Source organism: Lathyrus oleraceus, chromosome 1, assembly GCF_024323335.1.
Source record: "Lathyrus oleraceus cultivar Zhongwan6 chromosome 1, CAAS_Psat_ZW6_1.0, whole genome shotgun sequence".
Classification (NCBI taxonomy): Eukaryota; Viridiplantae; Streptophyta; class Magnoliopsida; order Fabales; family Fabaceae; genus Lathyrus; species Lathyrus oleraceus.
In genome coordinates this window covers 452,374,964-452,388,508 of record NC_066579.1, presented here as the reverse complement: position 1 = coordinate 452,388,508, position 13,545 = coordinate 452,374,964, and the positions used below count along the sequence as shown (strand labels likewise).

Here is a 13,545-nt window from a genome sequence, read left to right as displayed (position 1 = left end):
CACCACCATTCCACCCTTACCAAAGCTCTGAGACAAAGCCATCAAAGCTCCACGTTGAAGCTTTGATTGGTCGAGCTAGAATTCACTCTGCCTCAGTCTCTGCAACCAAAACACAGAAAACGCAGGGAGAAGAAGAGATCAGAACAGAACCGCGAGTAGAGAAAAAGAAGAATCCATAACAGAAGAAGGAAGATAAGGCGAAGAAAGAGGGAAAGCACCAAGAAAATACCTGAGACGAACTTCCAGTAACATCGTCGTTGCGCCGGTTATCTTTGCCGGCGAATTCATTGGTTGTTCTTGCTGGACTTTGATTCCGTCCCCAATCCGTGGTGTCCCTTGCCTCAGTGAATCTTCTCGAATCCCAACAATCGAACCGCGCCTTCCACGATTACGATTCAAGATACATGAACGCCGCGATTCAAGGCGCCAGAGAACGGCGAGGAAGATTGAAGTAGAAGAAGAACAGGAGAAGTAGATCTGAAAGCTCTCGGTCCGCTTCTCGTCGGTGAACGTTGCGAAAGCCATTACGGTATGTGACTTTTCTCCATCGCCGTTTAGTTCATGAGCTTGCGTATTAGGATTCGGTTTTGACGTTTCGAGACTTGTTTAGCTCCGAGAGAGTTTTATCTGAGTTCGTGTGAATGGGGGATTTAGAGGCGTTAATGTCAACGCCGGTGAGAGGAGAGAAGCGCTTTTGAAAGAATCGCGTTTGGAGCCAGCTTCGATGTGCACAAGAACCATGAGAGACTGAACTTGCCCTCTCATTCCATTGCCTTGCTCAGTATGGGCCCGGCTTTGGCCCAACCCAATAACCTCACCTTGCACCCCAACGAATGGTCACACCCCCTTGTTTCATCCTTTCCCCCACGAATTAGTGGCTTATTGGGCCTCTGCGCCAAGATGGCCCTGCACCCTCCAATTCAGGCCCAGTTCTGGTTTTTTCTAGCTTCCTTGATTGTTCGGTTAACAGAACTAGTTAGTAATTAGGATTTAGTTAGTAACTAGGTTTTTCTTAGTCAATTAGGTTATTCGGTTTAATTAGATTAATTAGAAATATTAAAAACTGATTTTAGGATTAATGAATTTGATTAGAAATTTTGGATTGATTTTAGAGCTAGAATATTAGAAATTAACAATTAGAAATATTATTAGAATTAGATAATCTCTTGGATTTTTTAGAATATTAAATCTAGCTTAGACTTTAATTGACTTTTGATTAGAATTTTGTAAATAGAAATTTAATTCAATATTACTCCCTAACTGTGAAATGACTATTCTACCCCTAGGCTTAGAGATAATTCGATCTTGCATGCTCCCTTAATTTTAGGACATGTTAGTATTTGATTAAATGAGCTTCATGTGGAGTTTGAGCTTCTGTTTTGGATTTTTATCCTCTTTTGACCCTAGGCTTCGACCTAGTGGTTTGGACTTATCATTTGAATTGTGATTTCAGGTTCAAGAATACATCTCCATGAGTGATGATGCTCCTTCATTTGAGCTTAACCATTTGTTGTTGTTGGCCTAACAATTGTGTGTTTTGTAGGCCTTAATGGGGGATTCACTTGTGTTCATGGATTGCTCATTGTTGTCTGATTGGATTTGTCTGTTTGTGTAATATTGACTGTTGGTTGTTTGTCTATACAGTTTAACTGATTGTTTTAGATTTTTTCACAGGTACCTAAGTGGCTTTGAGTTCATTTTGAACTTTGCTTTGCTAGCTTGTGGTTGCTTACCACTGAGGTAAAATCTCTTGACTTCATGTAGTCTGGGAGACCCGGCCTGTTACTTGGCCGGGCAATTGTCTGAAGCCCTCCTTAAGAGGCAATGTTTATGGTTGTTTACATTTGTGCCAAGCAGGTGAAAGACCTCTATGAGGCAATTGGTGGATCAAAGGGATATGTAGCCTATCCCCCACTATTCTGTTGAGTCGTCCCTCTGCTCGCACGGCTGTGTGTTGATGCATTGGGACACAAACCCAAGATCTCGTGCTGTTGCACAATCGAGTCAGAGTCTTTGAGCGTAGAAGGGTCCCTCCATTCTGGACCCACGCTCCTTTGTCTGAAGCTCTCCCTGACCAGGGATATGAGCTGTGAAGTCTCATCTTCACTCTCCTTTCATCAGCTTCACCTTAGCCCCTCAATGGCAAGGTTAAGAGCTAACCTGACCCCGATACAGAGGCTTGTTTGTTGAGGTTGATATGACCCCTCGACTAAAGCCTAGCCTTGATGTTTGAGCCCCTTGTTGGTGTGTTTACTTCATGCTGTATATGTTTGTGTGGTGTGATTGTATCCCCTAGGTTTGCTAGACTCCGCGTAGTCTCGTTGGCATGACAATTAAGGTAGCACGGTTCCTTCGTATAGGACTTCCTTTCTTGCTTGAGCTCTCCTAAAACACAAACAAACACTATCCCCTCTTAAGGATACGTCAACTCCTTCTACTACAGGTGAGTAAGTCTCCAAAGGTCGAGCATCCGGTAGATTGCGTAGTGACGTCGTCCACTTAAAAAACACAAACCAACAGGAATAGTTTAGCCGAACTACGGCAACTCTGATTCTCATGTCCAGATGAGATACGTAGGCACGAGATGCGATGTCTTGTCGAGTTTGACTAACAACTAACACTAATTCTTTTCTCTCGCCCTCGTTGCGATTGAGACCTCCCCTTTCTCTTGCCCTAGTTGCAATCGAGACCCTTTTTCTCCTTGCGTGTGTAGGAGATGGATGTAAGCCCAGCGATTGGCATTCCACATCCTGTGTTTTGTTGTGTGCTTGGAAGCTGATGTAAGTCCATCGAGTGGCATTCGGGTTCCTTTGGTGTGTGTTTCGGTTCGGATGCTGATGTAAGCCCAGTGATTGGCATTCAGGCTCCACGTTTGCCTTTGCCTGTGGTTGTTTGTGTGCGTGTTAGCCGAGCTACGAATGCTCTGATTCTCCTTCGTCCAAAGGAGATACGTATGCATATGATGCGATATCCTAGCGAGCATGTGTCGTTTCCCCAGCCCGAACTACTTGGACTCTGATGTCTATGCTTGATAGACTAAGTAGGCCCAGGATGCGATATCCTGCCGAGTCATTTTCAGTCTGTTTCTTGTGTCTCTCTCAGCCAGTGTGAGCGTATTTGAGCAGTGTTTTAGCAACCATTTCCCTTCCTATTGTGCGTGGATCCCGTCGAATACGACGGATGCGTAGGGGTGCTAATACCTTCCCTTCGCATAATCGACTCCCGATCCCATTCTCTTTGGTCGCGAGACCATGCTTTTTCCAGGTTTACTCTGAGCGTTTCCTTTCCCTCTTTTGGATAAATAACGCACGGTGGCGGCTCTGTTGTTCTTGTTTTCCCGCCGGTTTTTCGCGTAATGCGACACTCGTCACACAGTCATTCTTGCAACGTACTTTGTTTTTATCATTATATTTTATTGTTGTTATTTTGTTATGCATATGTTTATTTTATTTTGCTATTGTGATACTTTTAAATTGCCTTGCATGCTATTCTACTTTTATAATATATATATATATATATATATATATATATATATATATATATATATATATATATATATATATATATATATATATATATATATATATATATATATATATATATATATATATATATATATATATATATCTTTAATAAGTTATGTAGGTAGCAACAGTAGAGAGCATTATTGATAGATATTGCATAAGTCATAATAAAGTAAAATAAATCAATAGCTTCATAAAATAATCATAATGTAACATTGGAAGACAAAAGCAAACATGCGAAAGAAAAACAAATACTAAAATAATTTGAAACAAAATTAATGAATAACCTAAACTAAAACTAAGTAACTAAGAAAAACAACTTCTATCCGTCTGTATGATCTCTGGCCGGAGGAGCAAAATAGTTAACACGGTTTAGCAACTCGTGGAACTGATTTGTCATACTGTTCATGTATCCCAGAAATTCTTGTCCCATGTTAGATAACGCTTCTCTGAGGGCGTCCTGTTCTGACATCAAAGCCTGAATGGCGGTGTTATAATTAGTTCCGGGCATATGATGTCTAAGATCGGGTATCGCCGATTCTTCGGTCGGGACAGGTTGAGGAGGAGGATCAATATCATAATAACCAGATGGTGTCTGAGGGTCAGATTCAGCATAAGGAATCTGGTCGTCACAAATCTCATAGTCCTGGATGGATTCAGTAGATCTAGCAAGAGAGGGTGTTCCGTTCAGATTGTAGAGCCAGTTATTGCGGTTATGAACACTAGTCCTTGGACTAGGCAAGGTGAATAGGCAAAGAACTTGGTTGTTAATTATAAGCTCAAACTCTTCAGACCCTAGGTTTACTATAAACATAGTGTTGAAGAGGAAGGGTATACTCATAGTCGCAATGCCACAAAAAGGGCTTATGTCAAGCATAGGTTGACGTAATCCGATAGCATTACCAATCATGGTTATCAAGCCGCCTATTTGAATTGGTGCTCGTTCATCTTGGATAAGGCGGTCAAAATTTGCCAACATAAAAGTGGCACCGTTTACTGGACGGTTTTGGGAAGCACAAAATATGATGAAGAGTTCATCACGTGAAACTGAGGTACTGTTTGACTTCTTCCCAAATAAGGTGTGGGCCAGGATCTTATGGAAATAACGAAAGGTCGGGTTATGTATGTTTCCAGAAAGAAACTCATGTTCCTCGGGATCGTCATTTCCAGTCAAGCTTCCCCAAAAGTGTTCAAGTTCTCTATATTCAAAAAGTTCTTCTTGGCTCACTGTGAATGTATCAAAAGAGGTAGGGAAACCTAAAAGGTTGGTAAAGTCTTAAATGTTAAATTGATACTCCATGTTGAACATTCTGAACTGGATGAAACCTCTGCTTATTCCTTTTCTATGGCTGGGTAGATAGATCAGAGAACTAAGGAATTCTAGCGTCAGTCTCCGGTAAGTGACAAATTGTCTACGGATACGAGTGGTTTCCCACCCTATTTGACTCAGCAAATACAAGACACTCTCTCTTAGTCCAAGGGCAGTCATTGCCCAATCATCAGCATACAAACTAGGTAGCATCTCTCTCTCTGCTAGTTCCTCAAACTTTTGTTTCTGAACGTTCCCTCTGAATTTGATACCCATACAATCAATTTGTCCCATCAGGTTAGTGTTAGCTAGAGAAAAGAAAAACAAGAGTCTTAGTCAGGATTTGGCCAAATGCCGAAAGAATAAAAGAAGAAAAATTAAAATAGATTAAGAATGAATACTAAATAAAATTTAAAAGAATAATTAAGGAAGAAATGAAAATATAAATATTTGTGGGTTGTCTCCCACTAAGCGCTTTGTTTAATGTCGCTAGCTCGACATAAAAACTATCAAATATAATCTATAACTTCTGAAGGCATTACGTTTAAATGCAGGACTTGTGAATCTTCAATGTTCTCTGCATGATGATAATGTTTTAGACGCTGCCCGTTTACGATAAACGGTTCAATGGATTTTCCTTTAATTTCCACCGCTCCACTGGGAAAAACATTGGTGACTTGGAAAGGACCTGACCATCTAGATCGTAGTTTTCCTGGGAATAACTTAAGTCTAGAGTTGAACAAAAGGACTATATCGCCTTGTTTGAAGCTTTTTCTGGATATACGTTTATCATGCCATTTTTTCGTTCTTTCTTTGTAGATTCTGGCATTTTCGTAGGCGTCTTGTCGAAGTTCTTCTAATTCGTTTATGTCAAGAATTCGCTTTTCACCAGCGACCTTATAGTTTAAATTTAGATTTTTAATAGCCCAGTAGGCCTTATGTTCTAATTCTACCGGGAGGTGGCAAGATTTTCCATAAATAAGCTTAAATGGGGTTGTCCCTATGGGAGTTTTGTAAGCGGTTCGATATGCCCATAAAGCTTCTGGTAATTTCAATGACCAGTCTTTCCTTGAGGTGGCGACTGTTTTTTCTAATATTTGTTTGATTTCTCTGTTAGACACCTCCACTTGTCCACTGGTTTGAGGATGGTAAGGTGTCGCTACTCTATGCCTTACGCCATACTTAAACAGTAGTTTTTCGAGTATCTTAGATATGAAATGCGATCCACCATCACTGACTACTATTCTTGGGACACCAAATCTCGGGAAAATTATATTCTTGAAGAGTCTAGTTACTACTCGTGTGTCGTTTATTGGAGAAGCTATAGCTTCAATCCTTTTTGATACGTAGTCGACCGCTACGAGTATGTACTTGTTACCGAAAGAAGGTGGAAAAGGTCCCATGAAATCTATCCCCCACACGTCGAAAATCTCTACTTCCAAAATGCCCTTTTGTGGCATCTCGTCACGTCTAGATATGTTTCCTGTGCGTTGACATCTATCGCATTTCTTGATGGCCGCATGCACATCCTTCCATATATTTGGCCAATAAAAACCGGCTTGTAGGATTTTTGAGCAGGTCTTGGATGTACTTGCATGTCCACCATAAGGAGCGGAGTGACAGTGTTGGATTATATTTTCTACCTCTTCTTCAGGTATACACCGACAGAAAATACCATCGGGGCCTCTTTTGAAAAGTAAAGGGTCATCCCAGTAATAGTGTTTTATGTCATAGAAGAATCGTTTCTTTTGCTGGTAGGATAAAGTAGGTGGAACTATTCCGGCAGCTAAATAATTGACGAGATCAGCGTACCATGGTGTAACACATATAGCTATGGTGGTCTCTACCTGTTTATCAGCTTTATTTTCTTCCAAAGTAGCTATAAGTTTATCGTACGAGAAATCATCGTTGATCGATGTTCTTTCCGGTTCAAGGTTTTCGAGTCTAGAGAGGTGATCTGCTACTACGTTTTCAGTTCCTTTCTTGTCTTTGATTTCCAAATCGAACTCTTGTAGCAACAGGATCCACCTTAGGAGTCTAGGTTTAGCATCCTTTTTTGTTAAGAGGTACTTGATAGCAACGTGGTCGGTGTAAACGATTATTTTAGCTCCGACCAAGTAAGAACGAAACTTATCTAGTGCAAACACTACTGCTAAGAGTTCTTTCTCGGTTGTGGCGTAATTCATTTGTGCTTCATCTAGAGTTCTACTTGCGTAATATATGACGTGAAGCTTTTTATCCTTTCGTTGTCCTAAAACAGCGCCCAAGGCGTAATCACTTGCGTCACACATTATTTCGAATGGTTCAATCCAATCTGGTGTCTGCATTATGGGTGCGGAGATCAATGCTTGTTTAAGCGTTTGGAATGCTTCTAAACATTTATTGTCGAAGATGAATTCAGCATCCTTCATCAATAGTCCGGTCAAAGGTTTGTTATTTTAGAGAAGTCTTTAATGAATCGTCGGTAAAAACCGGCGTGTCCTAAGAAGCTTCGTACTTCTCTCACAGTTTTCGGAGGTTGAAGGTTTTCGATTACCTCTATTTTGGCTTTGTCTACTTCAATTCCTCTATTTGAGATGATGTGTCCTAAAACAATTCCTTCTTGTACCATAAAGTGACATTTTTCCCAATTAAGTACTAGGTTTACTTTTACACATCGCTCTAGAACTCTTTCTAGGTTTTCAAGACATTCTTCAAAGCTTTGTCCGCATACGGAAAAGTCATCCATAAATACTTCCATGATGTTTTCGAGAAAATCGGCGAATATCGCCATCATGCACCTTTGGAAGGTTGCGGGAGCATTGCACAAGCCAAACGACATTCGTCTATAAGCGAAGGTGCCAAAAGGACATGTGAATGTTGTCTTTTCTTGGTCATCAGGATGAATTGGTATTTGAAAGAAGCCTGAGTAACCGTCTAGATAGCAGAAATGAGAATGTTTTGCTAATCGTTCTAACATCTGGTCAATGAATGGTAAAGGGAAATGATCTTTTCGGGTTGCTTTGTTTAGTTTCCTATAGTCAATGCACATTCTCCATCCCGATTCGATTCGCTTGGTTATAGTTTCTCCTTTTTCATTTTCAATAATTGTTATACCTCCTTTCTTTGGTACTACGTGTACTGGACTAACCCATTTGCTATCAGATATAGGATATATGATACCTGCCTCTAATAACTTGGTTACTTCCTTCTTCACTACCTCACTCAGGATCGGGTTTAGTCTCCTCTGATGTTCCCTAGAAGTTTTACAGTCTTCTTCTAGCATGATGCGGTGCATACAAATAGAAGGACTTATTCCTTTAAGATCGGTGATGTTGTATCCTAGTGCGGTTGGATATTTTCTTAAGATATGCAGGAGTTTTTCGGTTTCGAGTTTTCCTAGGTCTGCATTAACTATCACTGGTCGTTCAAGTTCTAAGTCTAGGAATTCATATCTCAGATTTTTGGGAAGTGTTTTCAGGTCCAGGGTTGGTTTCTTAAGGCATTGCGTAGGGTCCGGTGTTATTGCTAAACATTGGTTGAGTTTGTCTTCTATAAGATAGTCAGACAATTTGTCATTTTCTAACTCTGTTTCTTTTATGCATTCATCGATGATATCCATGAAGTAACATGTATCTTCTATTGCAGGTGCTTTCAAAAACTTGGAAAGAATGAACTCAATTTTCTCTTCTCCTACTTCGAAAGTGAGTCGTCCTCGTTTTACGTCTATGATCGCACCGGCAGTTGCTAAGAATGGTCTTCCCAATATAATGGGTGTAACTTCATCTTCTCTAATGTCCATAATTATGAAATCAGTTGGAATGTAGAATTGACCTATGCGCACGGGAACGTTTTCAAGAATTCCTACAGGATATCTAACGGAACGATCTGCTAATTGCACAGATATTTTAGTTGGTCTTAATTCTCCCATTTCCAGTTTCTTGCATATGGATAAAGGCATAACACTGATATCGGCTCCTAAATCGCATAGAGCCTTATCTATGATAAATTTTCCTATGTGACAGGGTATAGAGAAACTACCAGGGTCCTTAAGTTTTGGAGGCATATTCTGGATTATGGCGCTACATTCAGCAGTGAGTGTAACGGTTTCGCTCTCTTCAAGTTTCCTCTTATTAGAAAGAATTTCTTTTAGGAACTTAGCATATGAGGGCATCCGCGTAATAGCTTCTGTAAACGGAATTGTGACGTTTAATTGTTTCAGTAAGTCAACAATTTTTTTAAATTGGCCTGCATCTTTGGTTTTAATAAGCCTTTGAGGGTAAGGGATATGTGGTTTATAAGGTGGTGGAGCTACATAGGGTTCTTTCTTTTCTACGGTTTCCCTATTACTTTCTTCCTTTTCCTTAGGTTTACTTTCTTCTTCAGTTGACTTTTTAGAGTTTTGGTTTTCCATCCTTGGATCAGAAGGTCCTTCTACTTCCGTTCCGCTTCTTAGTATGATTGCATGAGTGTGGCTTTTCGGGTTAGGTTGGGGCTGTCCAGGAAATGTACCAGTTGGGGCAGCAGTAGGCGCTTGTTGTTGAGCTACTTGTGATATTTGTGTTTCCAGCATTTTGTTATGGGTAGCCAGGGCATCTACTTTACTTGCTAGTTGTTTGATTTGTTTGCTAGTGTGTATATTCTGGTTTAAGAAATCTTTATTGGTTTGCTGTTGAGAAGCTATAAAGTTCTCCATCATGATTTCTAAGTTGGATTTCCTAGGAACATTATTGTTGGGTGTAGATGGGGTCGGCTTTTGATATCCAGGAGGTATAGCTGGGGCTTGATTTGGAGCTTGTCCTGGTGCGTATAAAGCATTATTACTCTTATATGAAAAATTAGGATGGTTCTTCCAGTTAGAGTTATAGGTGTGCGAGTTGGGATTTCCTTGAGCATAATTCACTTGCTCTGCTTGGATTCCTGTTAGGAGTTGACAATCTGCAGGAGTGTGACCTTGGATTCCACAGACTTCGCAATTCTGAGTTGCGGAAACCACGGTGGTTGGAGGTGATACATTTAAACTTTCAATATTCTGGGCCAGAGCATCCACTTTTGCATTAACATGATCAAGGCTACTTATCTCGTACATGCCACTTTTCGTTTGAGGTTTCTCTACCATTGCTCGGTCGCTTCCCCACTGATAATGGTTTTGGGTCATGCTTTCGATAAGTTGATAAGCATCGACATAAGGTTTATCCATAAGTGCACCACCTGCGGTGGCGTCTATTGTTAACCTTGTGTTGTACAAGAGACCATTATAGAAGGTATGAATCACTAACCAGTCCTCTAAACCATGGTGTGGACAAAGTCTCATCATGTCTTTGTATCTTTCCCATGCTTCGAAAAGAGACTCGTTATCTTTCTGTTTAAATCCATTTATCTGGGCTCTCAACATAGCTGTTTTGCTCGGAGGAAAATATCGGGCAAGGAAGACTTTCTTCAACTCGTTCCATGTGGTAACTGAGTTGTAAGGAAGACACTGAAGCCATCTTCTAGCTTTATCTCTTAACAAGAAAGGAAAGAGACGAAGTCGAATTGCCTCTGAAGTGACACCATTAGCTTTAACAGTATCAGCGTATTGGACAAATACGGATAAATGAAGGTTTGGATCCTCGGTGGGATTTCCAGAGAATTGATTCTGTTGCACTGCTTGCAACAGTGAAGGTTTAAGTTCGAAGTTGTTTGCTTCGATTGCGGGTGGAGCAATACTCGAATGCGGCTCATCTTGTGATGTAGCGGCGTAATCTCGAAGAGCACGAGCTGGTTCTGCCATCTCGGGTATCGGTGAAGGAAGAAGATTTTTGAGGTCGGGCACTTCGATAGGAGGGAGATTGTTTGCAGCACGATATTCCTGAATTCGTCGTAAGACTCGGAGATATAGTTCGATGTCGTTGATTCGTAAGTAAAACGGCTCGCCTTGTGAGCGAGTGTGTGGCATACAAATCAACGAAAGAAAGAAAAAATAAAAATTGCCTTAGTCTCTACTGCGTAGCAGAAGAGTTACGATATCGACTAAATAAAAGTCCCCGGCAACGGCGCCAAAAACTTGATCGCGACTTTATGAGTCGATTGGGGTACTAACTGCAAGTGCACAGTTCTATCGCGTAGTTTTAAAAGATATCGATCCCACATGGACTTATGAATCGATATACCGTTTTCTAAGGTTACTTCGTAAAGCTAAGGCGGATGATACTTTGATTGTTTGGGGGAAAAGTTAAAACTAAAATAAGATCTAGGTTAAATATCAATTAAGCGGATATTGGTATGTAGTTCGTCGTAATTAGGGAATCAAGTCTTCGTTGGTTTCTTGGTTTTAAAATAAATCTTTTCAGTGGACACTATTGATTAAAAGTCTTTTCTCAAACTCTCGCTCTGTTGAATAGACTATGACTTTGTATTAACGTAGCTGTCACTTATTAGTTAAGTCCAAAATCACCTTTTGAAAACAATAGAATCTATAGAAACTCTTTTTAAGAAAATACTTAATCGTTTAAACACCCTCGTCTCAAACTCTCGCTCTGTTGACTTAGATTATATAATTAAATTCAAATGCTTAACTCTCGTCCTCACATTTAACTTTTAAAAATACTTTTTGAAAAAGATTAGAATTTAATTAACTCTAAAAATTGCTTTCGCCCTGATCTAGAATTAATGTTCAATTTACACTGTCCAGTTAAAAACTCAAACTTTCGTTCTATTGATTTTAACTTCTTTAGTCTTTTATTCTCGTACAAAAACCTTGGTATTAAACCTGTAAATTGATACCATAAAAAGAGTGATTTTATTTTTAAACGTAATTAAACCAACTTAGTTTTGATTCCTTCATTCCGCTTACTTTACATACCGATACCTAAATAAATTAGCCGGACATGCTAAACATATCTAAACAATCATCATGCTTAAATAAATCCATTTCAGGCAAACAATATAAATAAACAATAATGCAGGGCATATATAAATTCAAACAATAATTAAAGAACCTGAATAATTAATGGCAATCTTGAACACTCCACCACAGACCGGTAGGATTTGTTCTTGAATTCTTCAATCGGACAGGAAAATAAAAATGAAGGAATAAAAATCTAGGGTCTAACATAAGGTTAGATCCAGTAAAAGATACACAATAGTTTCCGGTGTAGAAACTATTGTGTGAAAAATTAATTGAGTGCTGAAAGATTGACTGGAAAAGAAAATAAAAATTGCAAATAAAGTAAAAACTGTAAAAAGGTAATGTTATAAAGTATGCTTGCACGGCCGGAAGAGAAAAAAGAACGAAGAAGAGAGACCTTTAGGGTTGGAAGGAAGTGACTATTTATACTAGTCTACTTTATAACGGTTTCCAAAGCTTTCCGTGTAAAATCCTCACGTTCCAAGAGTCAAGCGAAATAATAGGCTTCAACGTGTCTCTGTTGCGTTTCTGAAGCCAAAAATATAGGAGAATGGTGTGACGTCCGTCACACCATGTGTTACGCTCGTAACACAAGGCAGCAGGGCGTGACGCTCGTCACACCTTGTGTGGAGCTCGTCACAGGCTCAGCGCTCATGGCTTGTATTTTTGGGTTGGGCTTTGGTGAAATTGCTTCTCTTCATTTCTTTTTGCACCTCCTTTTCTTCCTTTTTCACTTATGCTTCAAATAAGCTACCTGAGATAAATAGAAGGAAAAATACCAAGTAGTATCGAATAAAATGAAATAAATTGAAGCGAATAATAATATAATTTAATTAAATCGAGTCCAAGAATGTGATATTATTTCATGTTATCACTTAAGTGCCGCATACAAGCCGCCACTAGTGCCTCTATACCCACGCCCTCGGACTCGGTCCCGGAGGGCAACACCAGCGAGAGGTGTATGGATGAGACAAGTTGCATAATACTTGAGACCACCATATTTGTCCATGTGGCACTTTATCCTCTTTTATCCTTTTGTTGAGTTAATGTTATTAACTCTTTATAAAGATTTTGAATGTGAGTAAAAATTCTAACGTGAGACTATTTCCCTTACATTTATTAACATTTACTCCATTATACTTTTCTTATCATTTTGGAACATACACACATGGACATTTAATGTTCATGAATTTATAACAATATGAATAAAATATGTCAATCGTGGCCATGTAAAGAAAATTTTGGAACTTCTTTGAGAGTCAACCGATGATTCTGTTCCATGGGAGTACTTGCTCTTTTCGATCCAAAAAGACATGTCTCATATATGATGTACATCACATATTTTTGTTGATGGAGAAAAATTTCACTATTAGAACGAGTCACTTCATAGACTAAAAAGTATTTGAGTTTGCCAAGACCTTTGTGTGAAAACATTAGTGCAAATAATCCTTGAAGATCATTCCCACCAATAAGTTGGCCGTGTACATGGACTAAGACTACAATATATACCTTCTATTTTTGCATAATAAAAAGAGAGTAGTTTGACCGTGATTTTGTGAATCCAAAATGTTTCTTCCCAGGAGGTCAATCTATTACTATCCAAGTTTTGTTATTTTTAAGTGCTTATATCCCATCTTTCATAGCTTTGGAAGTGCACTCACGGTATCGTATGGTATCACTTATGTGTTTTGATGTTTTTTCAATTTGAATATAGTTGTTTTAGTTTAATTGTATATTTATAATTTGTCTCTCATTTAATATCTGTGTGCTTGTACGTTGTTCGTATTTCATTTGTATTGTAATTGCTTAGACTATCGTCATATGTACCACTAAGAACCCTCCAT

At 39.3% G+C, this 13,545-nt stretch overlaps 1 non-coding gene across 1 annotated transcript; it reads left to right on the top strand.

Moving 5' to 3' along the window:
* Window positions 1–10,100: 10,100 nt before the first annotated feature.
* On the top strand, window positions 10,101–10,207 carry LOC127117187 (small nucleolar RNA R71). Its single transcript, XR_007801945.1, has one exon. It is a non-coding gene; the product is annotated as a small nucleolar RNA R71 (small nucleolar RNA).
* Window positions 10,208–13,545: the final 3,338 nt, after the last annotated feature.